General features: G+C 36.5%; 1 protein-coding gene across 2 annotated transcripts in view; it reads left to right on the top strand.

Annotated features, from left to right (window-relative positions):
* The first annotated feature begins 488 nt into the window (after positions 1–488).
* Positions 489–18,622, top strand: part of LOC129578491 (tachykinin-like peptides receptor 99D) — a 41,019-nt gene continuing 22,885 nt past the window's right edge. Inside the window, exon 1 of one of the 2 annotated variants that reach the window (XM_055467182.1) lies at positions 489–1,344. The gene's annotated coding sequence lies outside the window, so the exon portion shown is untranslated. Of the gene's footprint in view, positions 1,345–1,882; positions 2,021–18,622 lie in introns of those variants that run through there. The other variant, XM_055467183.1, reaches the window with a different exon arrangement.

Raw genomic sequence — 18,622 nt, 5'->3', positions numbered from 1 at the left:
TCATTTTCATTCTTCGAATGTTGTTGCGTTTTATGGGAGCAAAGGAAGGAGAGGCACACCGAGCGGCATACAGAAATGAATCAGAGGCAGAGAGCAAGAGAGAGAGAGAGAGAGAGAGAGAGAGAGAGAGAGTGAGCTCGCGGGAGTAGCAAACTGAGTCGCCTCTGCGTGTAGCTGCCGTATTCGTGTTCATTCATTTGTATTATTTGTACTTAGCCGTGGTAACCGAGTAAAAAACGTTCGTTTGCTCCAAAGAATGTTGTATGTCGTACTGTACTGTGTTCTGTTTGTGCTGTGTGTTGTGCTAAGCTGTGCTATGAGAACTCGCTCTCCCTCTCTGCCTGCCTCGCATTGCCACACGGTTCACATTGCTACACAGCGAACGGCATTCACACAGAATCTGCATGAATGGTGGAAAATAGCAAACAAAATTTCTGCCGTTCGACAGAATTACAACGACGGTCCTAGTCTCCATTCGCTCATCTACGATTGAAGCGTACGGCATTAAAATCGGTGCTTTCCCATAGATTTCTTTCGGTTGGTGGGCAATTTTTTTTTCTTTTTTTATACTTTTAATTGAGTCGGTCAGATAAAATTCGATTACCATAGCCACTTGTGAAATCTGTGTTTCCACATCAGCGAATTTATTTTTCCTCCAACAGGAAAATAAGTGAATCCGGTCACACGAATCGCAATCAAAGAAATAAAATTAATAAAATATCAAGAAAAAAAAACCATTATCAGCGGCGCCAATTCATAACGATATTTACGTGTTCAAATTGAACCAGATCTCTTTGATGATCGTATGGAAATGATAAAAGGAAGTGATTGAATTTTTTAAATGAATTTTCAAAGAAAATGATAGTTTGAACAATTTTATTGAGAACTCGATAAAACCGGTCAAGTGATCACAAAGAAAACAACAACGGAAAAAAAACTATTGACAACTTAAAAGGGAAAAAGAATAATGACTAGTGCATTTACGTCAATTCATTTTGCTAATTGATTCGGACAAATAAAGGCCAGGGTGAAAATTAAAAGAGGTGGAATATATTGAAGAAGAAAAAACTAAAACTTACTTCCTTCAGTTTTATGCAATCAAATTGGTGTGTTCCGCTGAGCATTATACGCCGATCAAATCGGAATTTGGCTGCATTTATCTGTCTAAATAACCGAAAAGTGATTATGTGGTTTATGTGTGTGTAGTGTGTAAGAGTAAAATTACAATTGTGTGAGAAAGCAGCAGCAGCAGTCGAAAGGGGAAAGAACACAAAACACCCATTTCAAAATTACCGTCAATAAACAGAACAAACATTTTCTAATAAGTAATCTACAACGGCACGTGTAAGTATTTTAAAAAGAAACTTCGTTCGAGCGCTTTTACTCCCGAAAAAAAGAAAGAAAGTATGGGGAAAGAAAAAGCAAAATACAAAAAGTTGAACGTATGTTACAAGCTTTATCGAGTATTCACAAATACGGTTGACTTCGGGAATTAAATTATCTTTCAATGAATTTGCTTGGTGGAATTGGTTAAAATGCATGGTTTCAGCTCTATCGTTCTGTTGATTTGATATCCGTTTTTAATGATGGTGTACGTGTACGTATACAGATGCTACCGTGTCAAAAAGTACACGCTTTTTATATACTTTTGGGCACTTTTTCTTAATCGTGGCCCGTCAGTTCGGTGGTGGTGTGGTTACTGCTTCTGAGCCTCTGCTAAGCGCCACATCAAACCAATGACGCACAAATTAGTGGAAATGTAGAAACCAATTAATTAAGCACCTGCATACACGAATTACAGGTCACATACTCTTAAGTCTCTCTCTCTCTATCTCCCTCTGTTTCTTTAGCACCCAATATGAGGCTAAAAGATACCAAGCTAACGATTCCTTGGCAAGTGAGCGTAGAAAGCAAATAGACGAAAGCGCACTCAAGCTTAAGAAAACAGCACAAAAATAATTATCCCGAAGAAAGACGTCGGAACTTATCGGCGAACGATTAAATTATAGTTGCTATAACAGTATGTAATTATTCTTTCTTCTAATCCGACGTTAAATAAATACGAATTTCGGGCCATATTGCTTTGTTTGTTGGTTTTTCTGTGCTTCGTTTGTGCCGCATCTCTGTTGCTCTGTCTCGATATCGCTCGCTTGTTCGCTCGTATCAGCCAATTGTGCGGTCGAGCGTTTCCTTTTTTCATGCATTGTTATCTCTTATGCGATCAACACTCGAAAAAAAACGCTTATTCGCCTTACTTTCAACCTACGGAAAAGTTGTACATATTGTACGACATCAACAAGCGGCGGCACAAGATCCTGCAGAAAAAGTATTGTGTCAAAATGAAGAGTATAGTAAAATTTACCGAACAAGATAGGAGATAGAGCGGGTGAGACGAAAGAAGCAAAGTGCCGAATTAAAGAGTTCATCCCGTTTCACATTTTGTTGACAGCATCGTATCGAGTACACAATGCGCGGCGGAAAAACTTGAGATGAAAAATAAACTTGAACGCACACGATTAAAATGCAAAAGTTTGGTTTACTTGCGTCCCCTCACGAAGGTATTCGATGCCAAATGCAAGAAAAAAAATTTGCTTAGCAAATGAAAGTGAGAGAGAATGAGAATGAATGATCCAACGTCGAATTCGATTGTGTTCGCATATCTTTGGTAAAATTAAAGTGCCCAAGACTTGTCGACGACAACGTCAAACACGCCGTAGACATAATTTCAGTCGATTGGAGCGGAAGGTGTTGGTTTTTGGGGGCTGGTGTTTTTTATCATCTAATTTCCGCCCATTCGTCAAAATTTAATTTTACTGTATGCAGACATACATGAAGGGGTGCGACGTTGCACACCAGCAGTTGAATTATGTGTTTCGCGATTTCATTTTTCTTTTGGCTGCTATTGTTCTCTCTGCCGAACTGCACTCCTCTCTGTCTATCTCTTGTTCTCTCTATTCATTGTTGCTTCACTTTTCTTTCCTTATTAGATATTAGATACTGTTGAATAGAACGGTTTCGCTTGCATCTTTCGTTCAATTTTGTTTGCTACAACTTTTCAACTCGTTCAGCTATTTTATCTGCCGACAATATAACTTCTTCTCTCTTTTTTTTCTCGCTCGTTCGTTCGTTTCTTTCTCTACTTTGTTTTAAATGTTTTGTTTTGTAACTTTTTGGCGATGGCAAGAGACGTGTAAATGATAAAGTTTCATTGAGTCTATTGTATTTTATGTTCGAATATGGTGCGTTTGTTTTGGTGGCAGACGAAGGTAAAGTTCTGATATCACAGTGCCAAAGTCAGGGCGAACAAAAAAAAATGCGAAGAAGAACAAGAACAAGAAGAAGAAAAAAAAAACAAATGAATTGCCTGCATACGCAAATTTCAAACAAAAATCAACCGCCGAACAAGTCTTGCGAACAGATGAGAACGAAAATAAGATTTGCGACAGTAGCAACATCAACCAAACAAAAACCCAACAAAACTAAATTTTCTCGCATATTATTATTCTTTTTTTCTCTCTGTGGCGTGAATAATGTTGGTGTGGAAGAATTTGATGTAGTCTTGTTATTAAATATCACCGCACACATAATTGGTTGAGGATAACGGATGAGACAATTAAATTTCAAAATTGAATTCATCTAATCAGATTACTTTTTTGGGGAGAGAGAGAGAGAGAGAGAGAGAGATGGGAGGGGAAGAAAAAAAAGTCGAAATGCTATAAACCACAGTCAACCGAATGCCAAACACCGAAACGAAAAACGATGCACCCCCCAAAAAAAACACTGATTCGAAAGCGAGCAGAAAAAAAGAATGTACGAAGAATGAAAACAAAGCAAACACACGCTGGTAAACAAAGCGCACACAGCAACTTGCAGAACATTTGATGACATTTAATAAAGCGTACACGTTCAGCACACCCAACGAAAAAAAGAAGGAACCTGTATTCCGTGCTGTATGCTGTAACGGGTAGACATTACTGTCTCGCTCATATGCACCCATACCTTCGGTAGAGAGAAACAAGAACGGAAAAAAATGCCGAAGGAACACGTTGCAAAATATCGCATTTTATGAAATGGAAAGATGTGTCTTGTTTCTTTTTTTCATTCTTTCTTTCTTTTTCGTTTGACATGGATTACGCTCCGGTTGTCGGCATCGCCGACGACGATTGGTGTTATGCTCAAAGTTCAAAGCGGTTATAGGTGAGCTAGAAGGAAAAGCACACTTGGTTCGATACATATGGAACCATAAACAGTTTGCGAAATGACTTTTTATTTTCGCACCTCATTCACTGCACCAAATCATGAATGCCACTCGGTTTGTAAATTTGTGGTAATTTTTCATTTCGAGTATATAAAACACCATTTATGTCGTCGCAACAATTGCAAACGCAATCTTTTCTCCGTCTCCATCTCGCTCTCTCTGTCTTTCTGTCTCGCTTTGTAGTTTTCCGTTGCATATAACCAATAACGTTCTTATATCTTTTTTTCGAACGGAAACCTGGGTTCAATATCACGCCGTTGGTTTTTTTGGTTTCGCGTGCTCTTCATTCGTTTTTTCCTCTGAAAAAATATTTAGTTATCCGATTTCAATAATATTTTCATATCAAAAGAATCTGCGTACAACGTTAAAACAAATTACGATATGCACACAGAGAGGGAGAGAGAGAAAGAAAGATCGCACACTTGGCGGTATAGTTGAAAGTATTGTGTGTGTGTGTGTGTGTGTGTGTATGAACAAGAGAGAAAAAAGAGAGAGAAAATAAAGAAAATGAGCATGCCACACAATCGAAGAGAATACGATAATCCAAACCATCCAAATAGATAATGCAAACAAGCTTTGTTTGATTTTATTATTATCGCCGTTTGAATTGTTGTTGGTTGCGCGTGTCTGTTGGTTGCGCTCAACTGAACTCAACTAAAACGATCCGATCCCTGTTTAAACAGCATAAAAATGGTTCACTTTAAGAACGAAAAAAAAGAGACGTACGTAGATAAAGAGAGAGAAAAAATGGAGAATGCCCGTGAGTGTGTGTCGATATATTCCATGATATGTACACATATGTACGTGTGTTTGTGTTACAGTATTCGAATGCCTACTAAAAAATTGCTAACTGAATAATATTTTGTCTGTTGCCCCAAAAATACGTATGCAAATTCAACAAACGAAATGTGATGGCCCTTTAATTAAATGGTAAATATTTTCATTTTTGATCCATGTCTATTCATTATCGAGATAAAAGGCTTACATATTTGTCTCAGTCCGAAATTTGATGATGAATGTGGATGGGGCCCGTCGTCTAGGGTTCATAAGAGGAAGTAATAAGCATATGTCAATGGTAAAAACACGCGTCTGTTGCCCTTTGTTCACATATCGGTATTATTTGAATAATTGATAATAACAGGTCGACAAGATTATCACCGTTAAAAGCGTCAAAGTGTCAATTTTATGATAATTTAATTCACATATAATTTCTTCATTAATTAAATTGTTTACACTGTTTTTGCATATGAGTTGTTTAAACTGTGTGTGTGTGTCTGTGTGTGCTCTTCTTCATCGTCGACACAGTCACCGTTGTCTCTTGTAAAACGATTCGGTTGAAATTCAGCCATTAAGCTGCGATGGCTGTGTCAGCGGCATAAAACACGGCAAAGTAAATTATGTTCTCAAGCAAAAGCCGTAAATCAAGCTGAATTATCGTTGTTGACTGTGACCTCATTTTCAGAATTTTCGTCAAATGATTTCCATGTTCGCAAAGAGAAAAACCATATTTCATGCGGTCGCAGATAACTTTTTGGCTATTCATCCTCATGACTAGACCCTCTTTCCACACACCTACACATGCATCCTCAGTGAACATTGCGCTGCAACACAATGATTCTGGAACACGGGCCGCGAGTTAAGCAATAAAATATATTTTTATAAATATTGAGTAAGTTATTTAGTCAATTTGTGCGCCTTATGATAGACGACGAACAGAAGAAAAAAAAACCGTTGCGCTTTCAATCAACGGCAAGAGGTTCTAGAACAAGAGAACAACGGAAAGGTTATCAGTTTGAAAATGATTAGTGACAGTGGAATGAGTTAGATATGGAAAAAAATAACAAATTATGTTGGCGCGCCGCGGTTTTCATGAGACATCGTCTACCAAACGACAAAAAAATATGACATTCATTTCATTAGGTCTTTCACAAAATGTGGCGAATTAAGAGCGTGAATTGACACGAAAAGTGTTTTCTTTTGGGCGGTTCTTGTTTCTTTCTATTTTTCGCTTCTCTCAAACCAACTACGTGGCTGCGTTTCGTTTGCATACACACTTGTTGTTGGAGTGTGTGCATGTGAAACAAAGACATCGATTGTAGTGGCTCGAAAACGATACGAAAAAAAAATTTGTATTAAAAGCGTACTTATAACTCATTCAGCGAATGTGGTATACCTTTTTTCTCTGTGTTGCCTCTTCAGTGGATCTAGTGCGGTGCCGTCATTTTTAGTTAGAGTCAATCAGCAGCAACAATGTAAATCAGATGTAAATTAAATTAAGAACACTTAATAAGAATAATTTTAAAAGATTAACCAGCGTCTGAATCGGTGCTAGCGCTCGAGTATGTGTACATGAGTATTTTTTTTTTCGCGTATTAATTAGCATTGAATTAGTTATCTGCAGAGATGCGATCAATCAATTGTTGTGATTCTGTCACCTCGCGTAAATTATACGTTCACTGAATGGAACAAACGAAAAAAGACACGAAAAAAGAAAACAAAAAAAACCAAATCCACCTGATTTGAAAACGTGCACTAACAATCATTTTTTGGCGACAGTCTAATTTTCAGGCATTATAAATAGTGTTTTTTTTGTCTTCTCCGTATGCCCTCCGCAAAATGTTGAGAGAGAGAGAGAGAGAGAAACCAAGAACTCTGGATTTGCACGAGAGCACTTTAATCTTTGGTCATAAATTCAACCGGAGAATTGCATAATGCGCACAATTCTTTTTTGAACGGTATAAATGTGCGATACCGGATATCATTGTACTCGAAATTACCTGGAAATATCGAATTTTGCGACGCTACACAAAAACAAATACTCACAGAAATAATCACAGTATCTAGGAAAAATCTAGACTTATCATGCTGTATCATTGAGATAAAATATGTATGGAACACACATTAGTCTCCGTTCTACTCTGCTCAAGGTAAATGCTCTAATAATACTCCGGCATTAGGTTTGCAATTGCTTAGATTTAGTTTGTATACACACATATACATGGATAAATTATATGCGATAATGTTTGCTCGATTCCCATTAGCTCTCGCATTATTTTGAATGCATTATCTATCTGTTAATACTCCAATCGGCTGGGGGTATCCGTTCGACATTCTTCGGAGCTCTTATTATTACTGTGTATTAAAACAATTAGAGCCATGGTAATAATTAATAGATCAAAGCGAATGATAATCGATGTTATCGTCCAAAAGATGTGCGTTTAACGCAGACTGCCAAACAGACTACACGACTTATCAATCTCGTTGGCCCGATTTGACGCGAATGATGGATGTATCACGAGTAGGTGAATTAAACAGTGGATTGTTGATAAAGTGTTCACAATCACTGTTTGGCTTAACTCATTTTAATAAATAAATCATCCGGTTTCGCCAAATACTAGTCCAAATTTTTTCGAACATCTTCAAAACAAAATGAACCATTTAAATTTCGTGAGCAGATCGAAAGGATGGGCAAGTGTCTGGTAATGTTAATGTCATCTTTCTAAGTCGTTCAGACGATGGTTGTTATTGTACTTTGGTAGAATTACCATTAATCCTGTTCTCAGGCTGGCCCACAAGGCGACGAAAAAAAAACAACAACAACAACAACCAACAGCCATACGACCACATTTCGAATCGTTAGTAAACAGCAACACTAGCACTGTATTAAAAATGCATGTAAAAAACCTTTTAAACAGAATGGGTATCACTTAGTCCATTCTCTCTTCGCTCCAACTCGTCATATCTCGAATCGATGAACGAATTCTCAGTGGCTCACCGAAAAAAGGAAATCATTTGGCAGATGAAGTATGCAATACATGGGAAAGGTCCATGATGCGTCTGACTGATAAAGTGCCCAATAAGCAATTTGTAATTATCACCAAAATCTGTAGGGGTTTTTCTGAGCGGTTGGCCGGCTTTTTCTTAAGCTATACCTATATTTGCGCAATCGGCATAGCCATTCGTTTTTCGCTTTTTAACCCAACACCAGCATCGGTTATTACACTTATAAGCAGATTGTAAACAAAACATAATGACCATTTCTCATCGACTGAAAATGAAAATGTAAACTACTAAAAGTTGACGGGGTGGCCTGGTGAATTTCATTCAAATCTATTTATCTTGTTAAAATGATACACATAAATGTCGTTGCCCAAAATGCTTTTGCCTCTATCCTTCTCTCCCTCGTTCTTTCTGTGTATTCACTGTGCACATCGAAACTCTGAATTACACAGCGTTTTCATCTCTGTATAATGACTACAAATCGCAAATGAATTGCATCTGTGAAAGAATATTAATTAATGAATTGGGAGAGGAAAGAAGCGAAACATTGTTTATTTTCATTGGTTACACATATATGCCAGATTATGTATACAGATATATTCCGTTGAAACGCGATTTGATTTGCTGATTTTCGCTCCGTGATTTGTTCAAAGGTCGAGAGCAGCGATGCATTTGATGTTTTCACCGACGAAAATTTTCACCGAAAATCAAATTAATGTCAAAAACTTTCAATCAATTTATGTGAATGAGTGTGTGTATTTTGCGATGGAGCGTATTTGAGCGCATTTAACGTAGATTAATGAGCGTCGAACTCGAAACGACGATGCTTCGATGTTTTATCATGCCATTTTCATTTTCTTCGACGTTTTGTTTTTACGTTCGGTTGCATGGGATTTCGAATTGAGTTGAACTATGTGTTGTGTTGTGCTTTGCTGTACTCGGTTCCATATCTATTATATATAGTCTCGAACTGTCTCTTTCTCTCTCTCCAGAAAATCCATCGAGTAAAATGAACGGTAAGATTTTTGGTCCATGATAGTGTACGAACGGTGTGTGTGTACTGTGTATGCGCTACGTGCACTGGGAATGTTGTTGCACCAAATGTGCCACCAACGATTATATACACATATATATAGAAAAAGGGAATGAGGAGCTCGTCAAGCGTCAGCAATATTATTGGCTGGATAAAGTTTTTGCACGCATTTCGCATTGAACGCAGCGACACGACTAGACATGTTCCACCGAAAAATTCGAATTCAAATACTCAACAACAATTATAATTCAAAAAGGTTTTCAGACAAATTTAATCGCATTAATAAATCTAAGTTTAACATTTGCAGCGAGAGAGAAAGAGAGATATTCACAAATTGGGTCCCATATTTCCCATATTATCGTGGCATAGTCCGAAAGATGGATTTTGCAAACAAACAAACCGATTTGACAAAACCGAACAAGCAGCTCAAAGACAGAGAGTAAAGAAAAAAGCATACACAACATAAACTGGCGATGGAAAACCATGTTTGAAATTTAGCTGATAGCATAGGAAGAAAAAAATAGGACTTCTTTGCCAATACGATAATATACACAGAAGAAAAACAAGTATCAAGCAAATAGATGGATGTAATCCAAATTTGATTATTTGATTCGAAGCATTGGTCGCTTTTGCATTTGCCTCTTTCCTATGACAGTATCTGTACACTAATCATTTTAGTAACGCTGTGCGACGTAAAAAAAACTCTCGCAACCAAATCACCATAGAAAAAAAAAACAACAATGAAAAAAGTCAACATCAGCGCAAAAGCTTCATTCCCATCGACATGAGGCTTTTGGATTTTGGTTGAGATGTTTTATTTTGATTTTTCCAACAGGTCCAATCTCATTTATCATCACATGTTATTCCATTCTGTAATAAATGTGGAAAAACTAGTGAGGCGAAATATTTTCTGCACATGATGATGTATTGTTGCGTCTGCTAAACATGGCAAGAAGAAAATCTGCCGCAATTTCATTTATTTGCCCATAAAATTGATTAGCCGTAAAACACACAAACATGTGTACATTTGTCAAGCCCATTACAAGATCCACTTTATTCGGCGGCCGCAAATCGAATGCGAGATTGATTTTTGAGTGTCGTCGGGTGGTGTACGGAAGCAAACAATAATAATACGCATTGCTTCGATGTTATTGTACTCGCTTGGAAGTTATCTAATATCCACTTTCTTCGTTGATGTTGTGAAGCATGTCGCTTTGTTTAATTTTCATGCTCAATACACTCACTTGAATATATATTTACATTGATTTTGAATCTAAATCTACGATCGAACTAATTTTACTTGCATTTGCTAGTTCTTTTCATGTTCATCGTTAATGCTACCAACTCATTTTCGCGAAAAATCGGTAGTACCTTACCATCTTTTTCAAAAAAATCAGTATGCTGCTCGAAAAATCAGTATAAAAATCAGTATAGGCCAAAAAATAGTTGAATTCAAGTGAAATCCAGATGAAATAGAAATTTTTTATTAAATAAAAGTTCAAAAGGTCTTTAAACTGATGATCTTAGCTATTCGGGATCATCGAAATCATTTAACCGGGACTTTGGTTTGGCTTTGGTTTTGTTTTTTTTTTTGAAATTGTATTTTTCTTGGGTAGAGATTTTATTCAAAACGCGAGTTATCCAATGACGGCGGAATTCGGTGCATATGAATTTCATATTAGATTGATCAATTAAAATTGACTTCAAAGTTTTGATTTGATCAAAGGAGAGTTGAACTTGAATTCGTGCACATCTTGTTTGGATATTTGCTTTGCGGAATATCTCAAAATTGGCGTTCCTGGAAAGAATAGCACATATTTCATTAAATTGGAAACATTTTCAAAAGGGCTCAAAAATCTCTACCCATTTAGATTCTGCAAATAGTTTCTTTACTTTCCATTTATTTACTTTATACTAAAATTTATATTTAAAAAAATCGTTTTTTTCTGTAAATCGCCGAAATTTCGAATAAAATTTGATGGAAAGTTAAAAATCAGTATAAATCAGTACGCAGGTCAAAAAATTAGTATAGATACTGAATTCAGTATACTGATTTTTCTGGTCAAAAATTGGCCAAAAATCAGTACAGTTGGTAGCATTATTCATCGTATATTCTATATTGTATATATAATTTTGCCTTAGTCATCGATTTTATCAACCGGAAAACCCAAACATTGAGTAAACCAGCGCCACAATCAATTGAGTGGCACATTTATTTTCGACGCAAAAATAAACAAACAAAATTATCATGTAACTAGTGTTATTATTATGTACGGTGATACTAATTGGAAATAATATTTCGCGGTTTTCATTGTGTTAATTTGACAATGGGCCAAATTATAAGATTTCGAATGGAATGGTCGACGTATAAGCAAAAGCCAATAAACAAAGCGATTTTTGGGCTGGCTGCTTGTTTGGGCCCATTAAAATTGACTAATTGTTTATGATTTACGAAATGGATCGTTTACCAACACCATGCAGACGAGACATGTTTGATGTTAATAGTTCCATTTATTAAAAATTCACTGCCACACTATTAAACACCGAAAAACTCGATCAGGTGGAAATTTCTTGTTGTTCACATGTGAGTGTATTATATATGTGTTGAAGAAAGGTCGTGCATTGCAACGGAAGAAAATACTTTGTGTGCGGCCTTTTCAAAAATCGATAATGCCCGTCTAAAACGGCGATCAGATAGTGCGGTTTTATTGTCATAAACAATGCGACGGCAGACGATCGATGTAGAGAGCAATGTCATTGATAATCTCCATCAAATGGATATCCAATTTAATGAGAAAATCACAAAATGGTTTGGAATAAATTGATCAATTCACATCGATATGTTGACGACCGACATTCGGTCGCATGTCGCTTTTATCATCGAATTGGATGATTTTGACGAGCTCTTGTATCAATTCCACATGATTTCTTTTGATTCTTCAATAATAATACACCGCCAAAGACTGGCTTGATTCATGATAGGATGATAAGCACTAAAAAAATAAATAAACTTTTTACTGAGAATCAAAATAAAAATACTTTTGTTGTTAACCTTGAACAGAGTCTCGATCTCTTCCTCGGTGTACAAAGGGAGAAGACATCGTCAAATATCGGAGCCGACCCAACATTTCGTTTTCTCTTTAATTCAAATTTCCATTCAAGATAAACATCTTCAAGAAGAATGTTCAGTTCGATATTGAAGCTTTTCAAACCTTTTCTAAGCATCGAATTCGACGAATGGAAACTGACGAACAAACGAATGAACGAACAAGAAACAGAAAGAGAAATGTGTATACATTATGTATGTTCAAACAGTTTGGCGTAATTTAGTGTAAAATTGTAATGCAAGCAGATACAGTGAAGATATTTGATGTGCGATTTGCATATGAGTGTGATTAGTTTGATGGGGCCGGTTTCCATTAAAACCATGTCAATTCGATGCTCTCTGTTACTATTAATATTAACGATGCTTCCGGACATCATTCCCGCACACTTTACAACAAATCCACTTCAAAATCAGTCCAACCATTCGAAAATGTGCCTTCTTGCTCATGTGCTCCACCAAAAGTACATAAAAATTCAATTCACTCTCGCGTAGAATCTATGTGCTCGTGGATAGATTAAAGATATTCACATCCTGAGTATATCTTTATTCAGTAGGGCTACACACATCGACCATTGTTATCTACGGAGAAACAGGAAAAAAAGAGTGTAGGCGCTGGGCTCATTAAAATTGATAGAAAATGCTGACTAGTATAAGAGCTATGCGCAAATGGGATTACCATTACATTTGAGGCATTGTTCGAGAAACTAGACCCTTTTTTCAACTTCAAAACCAAATCGAATCTACTCAAGACAATTCAAAATTAAGACAAATAGAAAGAATTACATTGGTAATCCCGAACTTTTCCGTACCGTTGGCCTGCGTTGTCCGTAGGCACTTTCGGTTATTTTTTGTGAATTTTCTTGAAATAAAGGCAGTGAAAATATAATAATGAAAATAAAGTAAAAAATCGGTCACTTTAACTAAAAATTCGACAATTTTGTATGAGAGGTACCCGTAAACCGATTCTTATTGGCTTTTTTCCAAGGAAATTTCGACAATAATTGAGGACAAAAAATCAAACTTCTGCAAATGCGATCAACATGAAACTTTCAGAATCTTATTTTTTCTCCAAAAAATGAAACCTCAGAAAGTTTGAAGCCAATAAGAATCGGTTTACGGGTACCTCCCATACAAAATTGTCCAAAAGTCGGTAATTTTAGTCAAAATTTCAAAAATTTTGTATGGGAGGTACCCTTAAATCGATTCCGATTGGTTTCAAACTTTCAGAATCTTATTTTTCTCCCAAAAAATGAAATCCCAGAAAGTTTGAAGTTCGATTTACGGGTATCTCCCATACAAAAGTGCCAATTTTTTGAGGTTTTTCTTAGGGCAAGTACCCCAGGATCCGATCGAAAATGGCTCATTTTCGAACTTAAACTAAGTTTTTCGGATACAAAACTTTTGGCATTTCCAGATTTTGATACAACAGTTTTCGGGACCAATTCCTATACTTTCCCTTGACACGGTGTGTACGGAAAAGTAATAAGTGAAATTTCAGCATTATCGTTCAACACAATTTACCATTTCGACAGGGGGAACAAGTCAGAAAATCAATTTATTTTCCACAGCAGAAATCACTTCTAAATTATTCATAGAAACGAAAATAATGCCACCGTGTAGGTGGCCCGGGAGTTTCGTAATCTTCTGATTATTGATGAGGTTCATCATTTCCTGGAATACTTCGAACTCTTATAAACTGCGTCAATTTAAAAAAAAATTGAACAACATCAGCAAATTCTAGCATATTTCCCAGTGATGTAGGCTATTCTGTATTAGCACCTTTGTCACGTTTTCCGGTTGAGATTTATTATGCCTATCTTTTGATCAATATCAATCTATCCCATAGTAAATCCAATGCGACTCTAGGGAGATTAATAATAATCGTTCATTCGACCCATTTTTTCGGACCGCATCAATATTTTAGTAGCTTCTCTCCCAATCATAGTTTTTCACACTAATGATAACACAAAACGAACGATACCAATTATCCAATAAACACCCTCCTGTCACACTTTGTTTGCATCGATAATCATCCCATACGATGTATTATTCCCAGCATACGTCTTCAATGCTGTTAACTGTCTATGTAAATTATCACGTCTATCTCTCGCGTGTCTTCTCATCAAATTTCCATTCATATTAATTCTTAGTGAACTTTCGAAACGTTTTTTGCTAATTTCATTTTAAGTTCAAATAATATAACATTTCTTAGCAAATTTCTCGTACATTCGCATTGCGTCTGTTTCTCATCCATATTTTACGGCGTACGATTCGGAAAATTTGAAAAAAAAACCAAAACTTTGTGCTGTTTTGTTACATAATGGGTGGGAGTTAAGACGCGAAGCCAAAATCATCCTTTCTCTTGTATATCCTTCACTGTGTTCGGCGTACTTAGCTGAAACATACAGTCGATACCGTGTCAACAATTTTTTGTTTACAAATTAGTTAAATCTATATATTGTTAGTAATGGCTCTACACTGTTGTGCCCTGGTGCATTGATTCTATTATCAATCTAAACACACATTTACAGCATCCCTACGTTGACTATCACATTTGATGACATCGCCATAAATGTTATTAACTTTTCTCCGAAAATTTTCGAGGAATTCTGTGAAGATGGCAATTGTTTTCTTCAAATTTAAAGGGCATTTTTTGCTCTAGAAGAAGAAAATAAATTGTTGATTCGGTAGGTCAAGTGGATGCTTGAAATTCTTCCGATAGAGTGAACGTAAGTATGTACGCATTTGTCTCTCAAATCTGAAAAAAAAAACTAACGAGAAGCATGCCCATATTGCCATAGATATCAAAAGGCTTTCGATCCAAATTGCCGTTCGGCCGTCCAACTCAATTAGTATGTCAGATTCCATGCAAATTTTATTGCAGGAAATAATCATTTAAAGAAACATGAAGTTGCTGCGGAATTCGTTTCGTTCGAATTTGTTTTATTTTTCAAAGTGGTTCTAGATGGAAAAAGCACAATAAATGAGTAACATTTTCCACCACAACTTGAATATACATAAAGCGTTAGAGTGTGTAAAAAATGGATGTATTAGAAAATATGGCTCAAACAATTTTCATAATTCATGAAATCTTCGAATATATTTACTCTGGAAGCTCGACAATAATTTACGTATATATACATATGGAAAGAGAACATGTTGCTAGGCATATTTTGCCATGTCTACTGCACACAACATTTGTTTATTCATGGGAACGTGAGTTTAATCAGCGCGAAAATGAGGTCAAATGAGGTCTAGCGATTCATCTTCTTATGATTTTTTTTTAAATATGTTTTTTTTCACTCTATTTTGGAAACGTTTTTTTTTCGAACTTGAACAAAAGTACATCGCTTGGCTTCATTTCGTTTTGCTCCTAAATACAATTCAACTGTATTGCGAAAATATATGTATATGAACGTGCTACGTACAGATATTCATCACCCGGTGAAGTGCTACGAAATACGTTGAATTATTTACGCATTCTTCCATCTTTCGCGATTTTTCTATGGATTACATTTTGCAAATATTAGACCAGCCGTGAGAGTGAATAGCGAAAAAAACAAGAAGAAAAAGAAGAAGCAAAAATTCATACCCAAAGAGAGAGAGAGAGAGAGAGAGAGAGAGAGAGAGAGAGAGAGAGAGAGAGAGAGATTGAGATCGAACGAAAGGGAACCAACGTGAATGCGCAAATATTTTCATATTAATTCAACAGCATTCATGAAATTTTAGCTGTAAATAAGTGTCTTCACTAGGTGGGATTCATTTGTCATTCTATTTTGCCATCTTTCCATTTTGCTGCATTCGCACCGTTGCAAAAGCATCCGTGCCTTAAAGTGAAATTTTGCGTGTGCGTAAATTGATCCCATGTATTTCTTGCGCTTGTCTTTTATTATATTATCATTGCGGCTGGAATAAAAAGATCTAGACAGACAGAAAAGACCATTCGCCCCTTTTTTTTCCTTTCTCTCCACATGCAATGGTTCTCGAAACCGAATTGGTTCGAAAGAAAAATATAACCTTAACCACGTTTCGTTCTTCGGTGTTCTTTTTTTGTGCGTAGAAGAATAGCAGCAATTATTCTTGTTATTATATCATGAAAACGTAAAAAAAGCAGAATTGCAAATTAATCTTTTATCAAACTCCGAGATGAAGCAATCCAAGCATTTAGTAGCGGTATATGTGCGAATTCACTTGCTACGTTCATTCATGGATTTGTTCGCATTTTTTTCTTCTCTCTCTCTCTCTCTCTCTCTCTCTCTTTCTCTCTCGTATCGAAACGAATACATTTGATTTCCTCTTTCTCGTCACTCTCTCCATCTGAATAAACACGCAAAACTCAAGGAAATCGAACCTATGTCCGGTCTATATTTATCTTTATAAAAAAAACATCCTAAAAGCATTAATTCATATTATCCTTTTTTGCGCCATGATGGGGGTTTGACTTCCTCGGTGAAATCGTATGAATATTTTCTGAATTTATGTGTGTGCGCGCTTGATTATTGTCCACAGTTGGCCATTTATTCAGGATTGAATCAAATAAAATTAACGCATTAAGCATGCATGAAGTGTACAGTATATGCTCTTCTAAGCTAACGGTAACTTGTCAATGTCATTGATGATAAAATTGAAACTTATCAAATGAAGCCAATGTGAGTGAAGAATACACAAATTTGTGTACTGGCTGCTGATGTATTACATCCTAAAAACACAAATTCGATCATCGTTCATATAGTAAATTTTATTTAGATACGAGAGAGAGAGAGCGAGAGAGAGAGAGAGGGAGGGGGAAACCTTACAAATTGATTTATTCGATGTTAGCCACCCGAAAATAATAACCAGTAGTAATATGGAAATCAGGTATAATTTATAGTTATGTTTGGTTTTGAAGGCGCTCACATTTTATTATTTCAACCAACTTGTGAGCTTCACTCTTCCTATCACCCTCTCTCCCTCTTTCCCTCTCTTTCCATAATCACAATGAGACCTATTTGAAAGTTCTAGAAATATAACTATTCAAACAATATTCGTTATATATGAACAAATCTAAGCTCCACTATTTCTCGGCCAAGTGAAACGATTCGATTTCCATTTGCTCGTTTTCTGAAACAAAGAAAGAGTTCGACAGAGAGCGAATATGCTAATGGGAAAAGGTGTGCAACAGCCGGTTAGTAAGAGGCACCTTATTCTCCATGATATATGTTGTTATTCATTTCCATTTTTGGTTACCCATTCCCATTGCGAATGAAGGCAATAAAGGCGGAAAACGGTTCACTACGTCAAATAAAAAAGAGTAGCAAAGCAAAGCACAGCAACAACACTATTTACATTTGTATGGACGATCGATATGCTAAATGTGAACATTGGGGCGGTCGTCAGAATTACAAAGTAACCAAATGTGTCGTTCCAAAACTAATTTGTTATTATTTTGATACAAGACTATGCCTTTGATTTTGTGTAGTTTATGGCATGTGTGTGTGTGTTTGAGCGGCCCGAATGAGTCGAACACACTTCAATTTCACACTGTGCGAGTTCCAAAAATCGTAATAGTCGCGTGTTTACGGATGAATTGGCTGCCTCACAACGATATAGGATATCAATGTTTACGTCTTAACAACCTTGAAAACCATCGAAATATAAACGGTGTTTCTCGACATAACAAACCACTTCATGGACAACGAAAAACCCAAAATACGTAACAAGTTCATTGCGAGCGGTGCAAGGAAACAAGAAATCATCGGTTCATTCATAAATTTATGACTTATGCTTACCGATTTTCGCGTGTATTGGGAAAAGTATATCAACAACAACCGTCCCATTGAAACATGATCCAATTGAGTTCTCTTTTTTTCTTCCTTTCCTTCCCTTTCCAAATATATCACGATGTGTGCGCGCGTGTGAATTGTATCGTTTTAAACAGATTCGGTTGTCAATGAGCAGTGGGCGACATCCTTCGGATAGAGTATCGTTTGAAGACATTACTGAGTTTCGTGTGTCGGTTACCATACGGTAATACCACTGTGTGTTGTAAACATGTCCCGTGAATTCTGTGGAAATGTTTTGCTATTGTTTTGTTTTGAGGCACAAACCATGAATCCATCGGTACAAATGATTTTGGAAATTTGATTTTGGAAATCCGTGAATCCAGCTGCAATGTGTATATGTCGAGGCATTAGTGAATTTGGTCTCTCTACTCACGTCTTTAGTCTTTGAGCTTGGGTACCATCGAAGCACTGAAGATTGTGTGCAATTGTTTCTTCTTTCTCTCAGTCCATAGACCGGAGTAATCACACGTCAATGTCAACAAAAGATGAAACAAAACGTCAAACGAGTTACAGAGATGATTTTCATCAATCACGAACCCATAGCAACCGCCTTGAAAGCCCATTTGAATCAGCTTACTCTCTCTCTCTCTCTCTCTCTCTCTCTCTCTCTCTCTCTCTCTCTC

Source organism: Sitodiplosis mosellana, unplaced genomic scaffold (assembly GCF_009176505.1).
Source record: "Sitodiplosis mosellana isolate CC-2019 unplaced genomic scaffold, AAFC_SMos_1.0 Smas_scaffold_6226, whole genome shotgun sequence".
Classification (NCBI taxonomy): Eukaryota; Metazoa; Arthropoda; class Insecta; order Diptera; family Cecidomyiidae; genus Sitodiplosis; species Sitodiplosis mosellana.
The sequence above is the reverse complement of the archived record's forward strand: the minus strand, read 5'-3'. Positions and strand labels throughout refer to the sequence as shown.